General features: G+C 49.0%; 1 protein-coding gene across 1 annotated transcript in view; it reads left to right on the top strand.

Moving 5' to 3' along the window:
* Positions 1-32: 32 nt before the first annotated feature.
* CPNE2 (copine II) overlaps positions 33-10,237 on the top strand; it is a 169,039-nt gene continuing 158,834 nt past the window's right edge. Inside the window, exon 1 of the mRNA XM_015412816.1 lies at positions 33-340. The gene's annotated coding sequence lies outside the window, so the exon portion shown is untranslated. The remainder of the gene's footprint in view (positions 341-10,237) is intronic.

Genomic DNA, 10,237 nt, shown 5'->3' with positions numbered 1-10,237 from the left:
GCGGCGCACTGCCAAGCGCGGGGCTGAGTCCAGCCCAGGCCAGCCGCGGCTCAGACGCCGCCGGAGGAGCTGCTGCGAGAAAGGGCCCGGCGGGTGGCGGCTGTGCTGCGCCTCGGGGAGCTGCCGCGGGGCCGAGTCGCCGCTGCCAGCCGGAGAGTGAGGGGCGGGGATCGAGCGACGACGACGATGAGCCCCCCGCCCGGGCTCGACTGAAGCGGCCGCCGCTGGTCCGGGGAAGCTGCGGCCAGTTGCCGGACTCGCCGCCTCGGTCTCCGGCGGCGCGCGGGAATGCTGGCGGCGGCCCGGTGAGAAGCGCTGCTTGGGCGACCAGTCCGGAGCTGTAAGTAGCGGGCGCGGAAGGGCGGGGAGAGTCGCTGCCTTGCCTTGCCTTGCCTCGCCTCGGGCGCAGAGCCTCGCTCCGGCGTGGGAGAGAAGAGGGCTCGGGGTGCGCCCAGGGGCCGGGACTCGCGTTCGGTCACACATGACACGGTCTGGCTGGCGGGCTGGCCGGCGGCAAGGGACTTGACGGGCGAGCGTGAGGCACGTGTTGGGGAGCGCAAGTTGAGCCCTGCTTGTGGGTCACGCGTGACGTGTCTGACGGTTCTCCTTAAAAAAAAAAACCCCTTAAGGAACAGGTTCGTGTGTTAATTTTTTATTTTTTTTTTAACGCAAGACCGAGGCCGGTCTTCTCAACCTGCTGTTTTCGGCGGCCGCTCCGCTTCTGGAGCATGTGAAGTGATAGTCAAGAGAAGAGAAGAGCGCCTCTGAGCAGAGACAGAGTATTCCCCCAGTAGCCGCAGGCAGCCGCCGCACACGTCCGGCGCTTCCGTGTTAAAGGGAAGGTAGGTGGGAATCAGATGCCGCTCGCTTTGAAACCTCGGGGCATGGGGGGGGGTTGGATCCATTTAAACGAAACCTTTGATTCCCTTCGGTTCTGCCACGGAGGGTTTTGCAACCTAAAATATGCTGGTAGGGAAGAAGAAGACCTAGGCGGCGGCGGCAGCAGCAGACATGCCTGGTCTTCTGAGAGCAGCCGAGAATGCAGCCATGTAGGTAGCAGCTTCGTTTTTTAAAAAAAAAAGATTTTATGATGGGGGAATTTTGTAGCAAGTGCCGGCATGGGGGGACCCACCTGCCCTGCCCCTCCGCCGCCCCGCAACAGGCTTGGCAATGGAGCGACGTTTCTCCTAGTGGACACATGTAGAACTGCAGGCATCTTTTCGCAGGAGGAATTCGCTTTGCTCCTTGTTTAAAATTACTTTGAGGGGAGGAATAAATAATTACTGTTCTGTTCTATTTCAGTTCTTAAAGTCTTTTCTTTTTTTAAATGGAAACCATAGTCTGATCTTGGGTATTCCAGGATGGAAGCCAAAGAGAGCAACGGCTCAGTGGGTTGTTAACATTTTGTGACGTTAGGTCCAGCTTCAGTAAAAGTGATAACAAAATCCTGCCTTGTACCTTGCATAAGAACCAGCCAGTTTGACCCAAAATGCTGTGCAAGCTTTTGGGCCCACCAGAACTCTGAAATCAGGCTGGATGTTACAATGTTTTTGTTTTTAGAGAAGGTGGGATGGCAATCAATTTTTTTTCAGGCGTCCTCTGTGAGATGCAAAGCTGGCAATTAGCTCAACGCTGTTCCTGCGGGTGTTGTCAGTGTTGACATACAGGCAGGTTTGCCGGGAGGCTGTAGCCAGAGGTGATTCACAGAGTCAGGGAGGTCTGTGCTGGCATAATTGCAGTCTGCTTGGAGCACAAAGGAGAGGCAAAAGCAGCGGTTTTCATGAGCGGTACATGTGCCTGATGATGATGTATATAAAGAATAATATAAGGCATGGTTTCTCAAATGGTCTCAGAACCAGCCTTTGGGGGGGGGGTGTTTGGTTATGTGGGCAATGCATATCCTCCACTGGCATTGCATAATTGTAGAATTTTGGCTAGTACTTGGATGGGTGACTTCCAAGGAATACCAGGGTCATGACGCAAAGGCAGGCAATGGTACACCAGCTCTGAAAAGTCTCTTGCCTCAAAAACAAGTTTAGCTCGCCATCTAGAAGTGCATAGCACTAAAGGAACTAGAACTTCTGGCTGCCAGACAGTCTTAGGATATCCTGGCTATACTACACACAATGCCATACAATAATTATTATCATTATTATTATGTGTTTGGATTCTGGGGAGGCTTGGGGGATGCAGGCAGGTTGCTGGTTATTCTCTTCTACCCCCGGCCATACGTTATGAGAGCCAGCATGGTGTGGTGGATAGAGTGTTGGATTAGGATCCTGGGAGACCTGGGTTTCCGTCCCCACTTATGCTGTGGAAGCTTGCTGTGTGACCTTGGACCCGTCACAAACTCTCAGTCTGGCCTACCCCACAGGGTTGTGGTTGTTGTGGGAGAATGGGGGAAGGGAGAACGATGTTCTGAGCCGCTCGGAGTCCCAGTTGGGGAGAGCAGTGGGATACAAATGAGTAAGTGCAAGTGTGTGTCTGATTTGTATGGAAAGGTTTTGTGCAGCGTCTGGAGGTGAGGCAAAGCCCAGCTTTGGTGAGTCCCCAGCAGGGTTCCCTCTAAGCTGAGTTAGTGTGAGCCAGCTCACAGTTTTTTAGCCTCCAGCTCACAGATTTTTGTCTAAGCTCACGAAGGATGGCTCCAGCGCAAACTAATTTCTGCAGGGGCCAAATTGCTCGCTCACAGCTTTAATGCCAGCAGCTCACAAAGTAGAATTTTTGCTCACAAGACTCCACAGCTCAGAGGGGCCATCGGTCCCCAGTGGAAGTGGAGGGGCAGCCAGCCACCAGGAATGGCAGTTGGGTGCACTGATGGTACCCCTGGGGAGAATACCTCCTGTAGGATTTAGAGGCTGTTGTAGAACGGGACAGGGGATACAGACTCCGGGGTATGTTGGGAGCCGGGGTGATGAACGGAAAGAGGCTTAAGGTAGCCATGTTGGTCTGAAGCAAAATCCAGAAACAAAAGCCACATAATACTACTTATGAAGACTAACCACATTGTCCTAAAACAACGTGCAGCCTTTGGAGTGCTCCAGAACACTTTATTAGGTTGGATGTTAAACAAAAGGGGGGGCCACAGGTCTCCAGTTGTGGTGTTAAGGCCTCTTTGCGTCCTGTACGATGCGTAACCAGCTTAATTGGGCAGAGGGCATGCCTGGCTGGTATCCCGTTGCACCCTAGCATGCTGAGAACAAACAAAAAAAGGAGGGGAAGAGAAAACATCCGACAGAAAATACAGTCAGCAGGTCAATGTCTCTGTGATGCCAGGCGGGGCGCATGGACCCTTTAAATGGTCAAGAGCAGGGGGCGAACGTGGTCACTGTTGTATCAACCAGGGCAGAGATTAATGTTAGTTGGTGCACAGGGTGGAAAGTTAATGGAAGCCAAATTGGATTGCATTGCCTTGCATCTAGTCCGTGCTTTGCATTGAGGTCAGAAGGCAATTGGGTGGCAGGACCTGGAATGGCAGCGCGGGTCAGAGGCTGGAAGGGAGGAGCAGATCCCGTGTACGCCATGTGGCGTTCAGAAGTAGAGGATGATGGGAAGGGGTTATCTTTGGCTGCTCCAGGGCTCCCTGAGTGCTCTCCCTCCCTCCCCCCCATCAATGGGATTTAGCACTAGAATGCTAATTCATGGGTTAGATCAGCAGTTCTTAATTTACCCTCTGCCACAATATGCAGCATTATCATCAAATACCTCCCAAGCAAAAAATTAGGACGTAAAACCAGCAATCCAGTCAAAGCAGCTTTATTGGTAGCGGTATCTTTAGATATATGTGCATATGATGCATGGCTCTCTGAGATACTTTCAGTGAGCCCCTTGTCCCTGATGGCCATGGGCTAAGCCCGGTTCCTATTTGCTCGGTGCTGCTATTTGAAGGGCCCAGGAGAGGGTGGGGTGGGCAGAATAAAACAGCTCTTATCTCCACTGGTTTTCGGAAGTCACTGCAAGTGTAGGGACAGGCGGCTCTAATCTTAAATGCCTTCCAAAGTTCTGAATGCCCCCCCCCCGCAAGGTTTGTCAATCACCCCCTAAGTGGGTGTATGGCCCCCCTCTTAAGAATCACTTCATTAGATCGTTGTGATTATTGCCATTGTTACTTGGATGCGTGGAACAGATTTAATCAATCTGGTATCAGGGTCGCCTTATTTGGTAGGATTATGTAATGTCCAAATGAACGCTAGATCGACCCTGCTTGTTTTAGCAGTTAGAACTTGGGAAGTTGGCTGCTTACTGTTGGAAGGTAGGTCAAGTGACTCGGGAGCCATTCACACTGTGCTTTGGGCCATTCGTTCCCAAACTGCGCCGTGAAAGAGCTGCTAAATGTGCCATAGGGAAGTAAATGTACTTTCATGATAAAAGGCCTGTGGGAAACCAAAATAGTCAAGGAGGCTGCCCACGACATCTCTGCATGATTTAGTGCTCTGATTTCCCTCTTTCCTGTGGGCCTCTGCTGTGGGAAGGGGCAGGATCATTTCCCGTGCAGTCTTACCTTATGCAGAATTACTCCAGTCTAAGCCCATTGATTTCAGAGGCACTAGACTAGGAGTAGCTCTGCAAAGGCTTGATGTAAGAATGTAGCAGAATGACCCACCTGGAGGAAGAAGCTGCCTGTTGCATCTCTGCATGAGTTCGGTGGTAGGTTTTTTTGAGGAGCAGTGGTTCACTCAATTCAAAAACAAACCTTTTAGGCTCAGGGAAAAGGTGCTATAAGGTGCCGTGAAAAGAATTGCTCGCAACGTTGAGGTCTTGGTTTTGTTGTGCATTTAGTTTGATACTGGGAAACTAGTGTCTGTACTCACTGTTTCTTTCCCCCATGAGAAATAAAACTGTCTGTCACTCCTTTTGTAGCTGGATTCTGCTTTAGTATCAACATTCGGTTGTACCAATATTGTCTTTGTTAAGTTGCCTTCCCCCCCCCCCGTTCCGAAGACTCCTTTTTTCTGTTAGCGCAAAGGAGGGGGTAGGAAGGCCACTGCTCCTTGTGAGAGAGGCAGTTCTCAACAGATATGCGAAGATGGGGACAGCAAACCAGTCACCCTTTTCTGCTGCCCTTGTGCTAGCAAATCGGCTGCTCGCTGAGATCTCCTATCCCTGTGAATCCAACCTGCTTTGGCCTTCATTTCTGGAAAATTGCTGTAATTAATATGTCCCTCCATTCTCTTTTCTGTTGAACATCTTGCTCTCTGCTCGGTATCTGACGCGTATGTAGACACTTACTCAGATCAATGGCTAGCTGGCTGGCTGAAAATGTGGCCATTTGGAGATGTTGAAAATCATCTTTAATTTTAATGCCTCCATTCAGATTGGATTCCATTCTGCTTAGCTGAATGGAGGCAAATCGCACCACCTTCTGTAGCTCGTGGCTGCATTTTGAGTGGCTGTTGCGGGCTTGGGAAGACCAGGAGGCTGATTTAGCACGCCGTTTGGAGCCCCTTTGGGAGGCTTAGCCCCTGGGGCTCTTGGCTCTGCCTGCGGTCAGATGTGGGCAGCTCTGGCCTTCGCTCCTCTGCAGGATCAGCAGGGTCCCCCCCCCCGAAACAGGGAGAGGGGCTGCCAGGCAATGGAGAGTAGGCAAGACAAGGAGAAGGCAGTGGTTCACCCCCTGGAATGGCCGCATGGTCTTCTGCGGTGGGCAAGGAAATTCCTTCCCCCAGACTGTTTCAGTTCAGGATAACAGTGTGGGGAAGGGGAGGCTGAAGCCCTTTGGCTCTGGTCACACGGGCAGGAAACTGCGGGGGGGAAGCGTAGCTGTTTGCCTCGGGGCAAACTAACGCGTGGGTTAAGCGATCAGACCTCCTGTGGAGGTCCTGTGGCGGTACCGTGGAGGTTCCGTGGGTAGGGAGAGGTGCCGATCACAGGACACGCCTGAGCGCAACGAAGAAGCACGCGGTGCGGCAAACTGGTTTTCTTTTTTTGTGTACACGACAAATGCGCGTGCTCCGTTGGGTGCGTGTGCGCATCCATGGAGACTTGGAAGAAAAAAAAAACTTTTTCGCAAGGGGACATGGGCGGGCACCGGATGCCACTGGAAATGCGATCAGACGCCCGCCCTTGCCCCACGGTTTCCGGAAACTAGTACCTCCGAGGTACTAGTTTTTTGCTGCGCGTTTTCGGCGGGAAGCCTCGGTTGTGCCACGAAAGCGCTACGCTTCCCAGATGTGCCGGTGAGATTGCGCCTGGAAAATCTGCCTGTCTTTCATCTCTCTTGCGTGGCTAACGTTCCGTGTGACCGCAGCCTTTGTGTACCAAGTCTCATGGTCCATCTGTGATATCAGCCAGTGGCTGCCAAAGAACGGGACACCTTTGGAAGCCCAGGATAATTTTAACATGAGTCCTTTGGCCTCCAGTTTATTTATTTACTATTTTTGCAGTCCACCTTTCTCACTGAGAATCGAGGTGGATTGCCTGGTGTAAGTCAATGCAATGAGTAGGAGGAGAACCCCAAGTTTACAGAAATCTGAACAAAGATAGAAATGATACAGAATGAAGAAAATCGTATTACATCAGTAGAAATTAAAGCAGCGGCAGCAGGCTAATACACACATCATAAGTACAACAAACGCCATGTGAAACAATCCAATAAATAATATAATAATAACAATAACACCCTTTATAATCAATCTATATAGTCAATAGCCACAGCACAATGAGCACATATATATATACACCAACTGGTGTTAATTCTCACAAGCAGAGTCTCTTTAGTTTTTCTTCTGTTGACAGGATGAAGCAGTTGACGCGTTCCTCTGGACTGTAAATAAGTGGTTTCAGTCAGACTTCCTCAGGACTGTAGATAGACTGGAAACAAAGCCTTCCAAGTATCATACAAAGCAGAACAGAAGCCTCTAATCAGGTTAAACAGCTGCCTCGTTTCTTTAAAGCTTGGCAAAATGGTTCTCTGTTTCACTTTATGTGCCTTTCTGAACCACTCTGTTATAGTATATGCTTCTTAATGTTATGAAGATGCCCTCTTTGCATAGTTTGCAGAATGGCAGAGGCATAGGAGCCTTCCTGGCTGCCTCAGGCAGGCCATTCCACAGTAGAGCCTGCACAAGCACAGGACTTTATTGATCCTGCCCATTTGCTTGCAGGGTGGCTCTGACAGAAGGCCCTGATCAGATGAGCAAAGCTGTCAAGATGGAAGATAGGAGGAACGGCAGTTGTGTGGCTGTGACAGTCCAAGGCCATGGAGGGCTTTGTATGTGGCAGTTAATACCTTGAATTGAACCTGGTAAATGATGGGCACCCAGTGGAGTGACTGCAGAATGGGTGATCCACCTGGCTCCTGATAATAACCTAGCTGCAGCACTCTACACTAATTGGCGCCTCCAACTTGACGTCAAGGGCAGACCACGTAGAGTGCATTACAGTAGTCTAGTCTCAAAGGTACTGTGGCAGGGATCTGACTCAACTGTCTTCTTTAGGGAGGGGCTGTGTTTCAGTGGTAGAGCATGTCTGTTGCATGCAGAAGGGTTCCAGGTTGAAAGGGAACAGAAAGGAAGGCAGGCAAAGGGGGAAAACCAACTGTTGAAGCTGACCAGACTTTTCCTAAAACTGGCAAGCAGCTGCAAAGCCCAGTTTTCCATATTGTGGAGCTTTAGGGGATTCTCTGCTTTATTATCAGCCATTGTGAAAAATGGGAAGGAGTCACATGCTTTCATAATATGGGGAAACATGTTGAGTGTACAGAATGCACGTTAGAACCCACCGACACTGGCTTTGCAAACTGTGATCGTTGGCAACGTGTGTATCATTGTCAACGTGTGTGGGTATGTACACTTATGCAAAGTTGGCTGCAACTCCACCACACTTTACACAGGGCTGCAGTTAGTATGGGGGAGGAGTCCTCTGGCAGAAGCTCTGGAGAGCTTTTTTAATCTTGTGCCACTAAATTGGGAAAAAAATGGATTGGTATTTTCACTGATGCCCTAGCAGAGATGCATAATAAGGCTAATTTCCTGCCCTTCCTTGCACAGTTGTGTGGTTTTCTCTTTGTGATTCTCTAACTTGATCCTGCACATAGGTGATGATTGTGGCAGTTTTTTTAAAGCCTGTCATGTGCGGATTGCGCTCTTCCTCCAAATGGATAGATCCCAAGCAATTCTTGAGTTCAGTGGTTTGCAGAAAGTCCATGTGGCTCAGCCTCCATTTTAGCGTTAGGCTTCCAGAGACTGCCAAAATGGTCCCCCTCCCCAACTTTGTTCACTAAAGAATGAAAGGAAACTATGTTTTCAAAGCTTTAGGCTTCCCATCCCAGTCTCTCTCGCTCTCTACATCTTATGTCAATTTCATACCTTGTTGATGATCCCCCCCTTTATTTTGTTTGCATGTAGCACTGAACTCACCCACCCACCCCATTTGAACTGGGGATCCTGCTGTTTGCCTCCTCTCTGAGCCCCCTTTCAAGTCAATACCAGCAAGGAATGAAACCTTGCACAGCTCCTTTTAAACTCCCCCCAGTCATTTAAATTTTTTATTCAGTGATTGGAGACTAGCAATAGTCTTATATTGCTAAACTCATGCTGCCTGTCAAAAAATTAAAAATTTAAAAACAAGGGGGAAATGGAGATTGTACACCACTGAAGAAGGGGTGGTGGTGGAATGACCGTGATGTGGGCGAGGAGTGACCTTCGAGGGGTGGCAAAAGGGTGGAGGGGAAGTCTGAAAGAATCAGATTGAATTACCTTTGGCTTGGAAGTGAAACAAGGGGAAAATTGGCACAAAACCACTCTCAGAAGACCCGGGGAAACAGCGACCAGAAAGCAGACTGAGGGCTGAAGGGAGGGAAATCAATGCAGGATGACAAAGAAAACCTGACAGACATGCACGGTGAAAGCAAGGGAAAACTGTCTCCAATTGTAAGAATGTCAGGAGAGTCCTGCTGGATCACTTCTAGGATGAATGGCTGTCCCTGTTGTTTGCCACACAGCAGCAACTAGTATACAAAGGTATACTGCATTGAACAGGGAGGCTCCACTTAGCTCTCATGGCTACTAGACCCTCAGCAAGCTTTCTTGGCATCTCTTCTTAATAGAAAGATGCAGGATGCCTCTGATCTCTCAAGGCTCATACAAGTCACAGGAGAAAATCTAACCACTGGATCTGCGCTTCCACATAAGGACACCGGCCACCACCAACAAGAGGATGGCGGCTCCAGCTTTAACCCCGACTCCAATGATGGCAATTCTAGTACCCAGCTGCTTGTCGTATTCTGTGTTCTGGGTACCTAAATCAGCAAAAAAAAAAGTGAAAATTGTTTAGACATAGAAGAAATTGCAGCATGCAGTTGAGACCTTAGGGCAATTTGTGTTGTTGTTTTTTTGGGGGGGGGATGGCCAGGAGTCATGTATGTGCTATAATCTTTTCTATTTTTCTGCTAAATGATTTTTTCCCTTTTGCAAATGTAGCTGATGTTATTGCTTTATCAAGAAGAAGAAGGATGTAGGTGAGAGGCAGGGAAACTTTACCCTTTTCCACTGTTTTATTGCAAAAAGAAGAGAAAGAAAGAAAGACCCGTTGCTGCTCAGGAAAATGTACAAGTACCCATATTTCTCTTCATTGGATAAAATAAGCTTTCAGGGTGAAAAGCTTAACTCCCTCCCTCCCTCCCTTCTCTGCCCCATTCTAGTCTGTGATAAAGCCATCCTGGCAGCTAAATTTGCAAGAAAAGCAGCAACATTGAAAAAAATGCTCAGATCATTTTGTTTAAGTAAACATGGAAGAAACCATCATGTATAGATGAGCCCTGAGAAGGACGTTAAAGCTCTGAAACTTCAGATCCAGGGCAAAAACCTGGCAATAATAATAATTTTTGCCGAAGGGAGAGTTCTTCTCTGTATTTGCAACACAAGAAGCATTCTGGCAAAAGAGTTTGATGGGTAAAGAGGGAGATGCAGAACTCTCCCAAAGGTTAAATACTTGTGGATGCCATATCCCTGACACAAAATGTCCACCACCCAAATATCTCTCTCCCCTGGCTAAGAAGAGGGGAGGGAAGTTTCCTCACAGACAACCTTCCCTTTCCTTCACAGCACTCCCACACATTTCCAAAATTCAATGACAAGATTCTTTCCCTCAGCAGCTCTTGAACATGCTGTGACATCACAGCAGCCTATTCAAAGATTTAATCCCATCTCTCCTATATTATAAAAGGGTTTTGGGTACCAGAATTCTAAAATGCGCCCCGTTAGTGTATGGGCGGAAAAAATGCCACTCAGAAGACGCT

The sequence above is a fragment of the Gekko japonicus genome, unplaced genomic scaffold (assembly GCF_001447785.1).
Source record: "Gekko japonicus isolate JY-2015 unplaced genomic scaffold, Gekko_japonicus_V1.1 scaffold1029, whole genome shotgun sequence".
Classification (NCBI taxonomy): Eukaryota; Metazoa; Chordata; class Lepidosauria; order Squamata; family Gekkonidae; genus Gekko; species Gekko japonicus.
The sequence above is the reverse complement of the archived record's forward strand: the minus strand, read 5'-3'. Positions and strand labels throughout refer to the sequence as shown.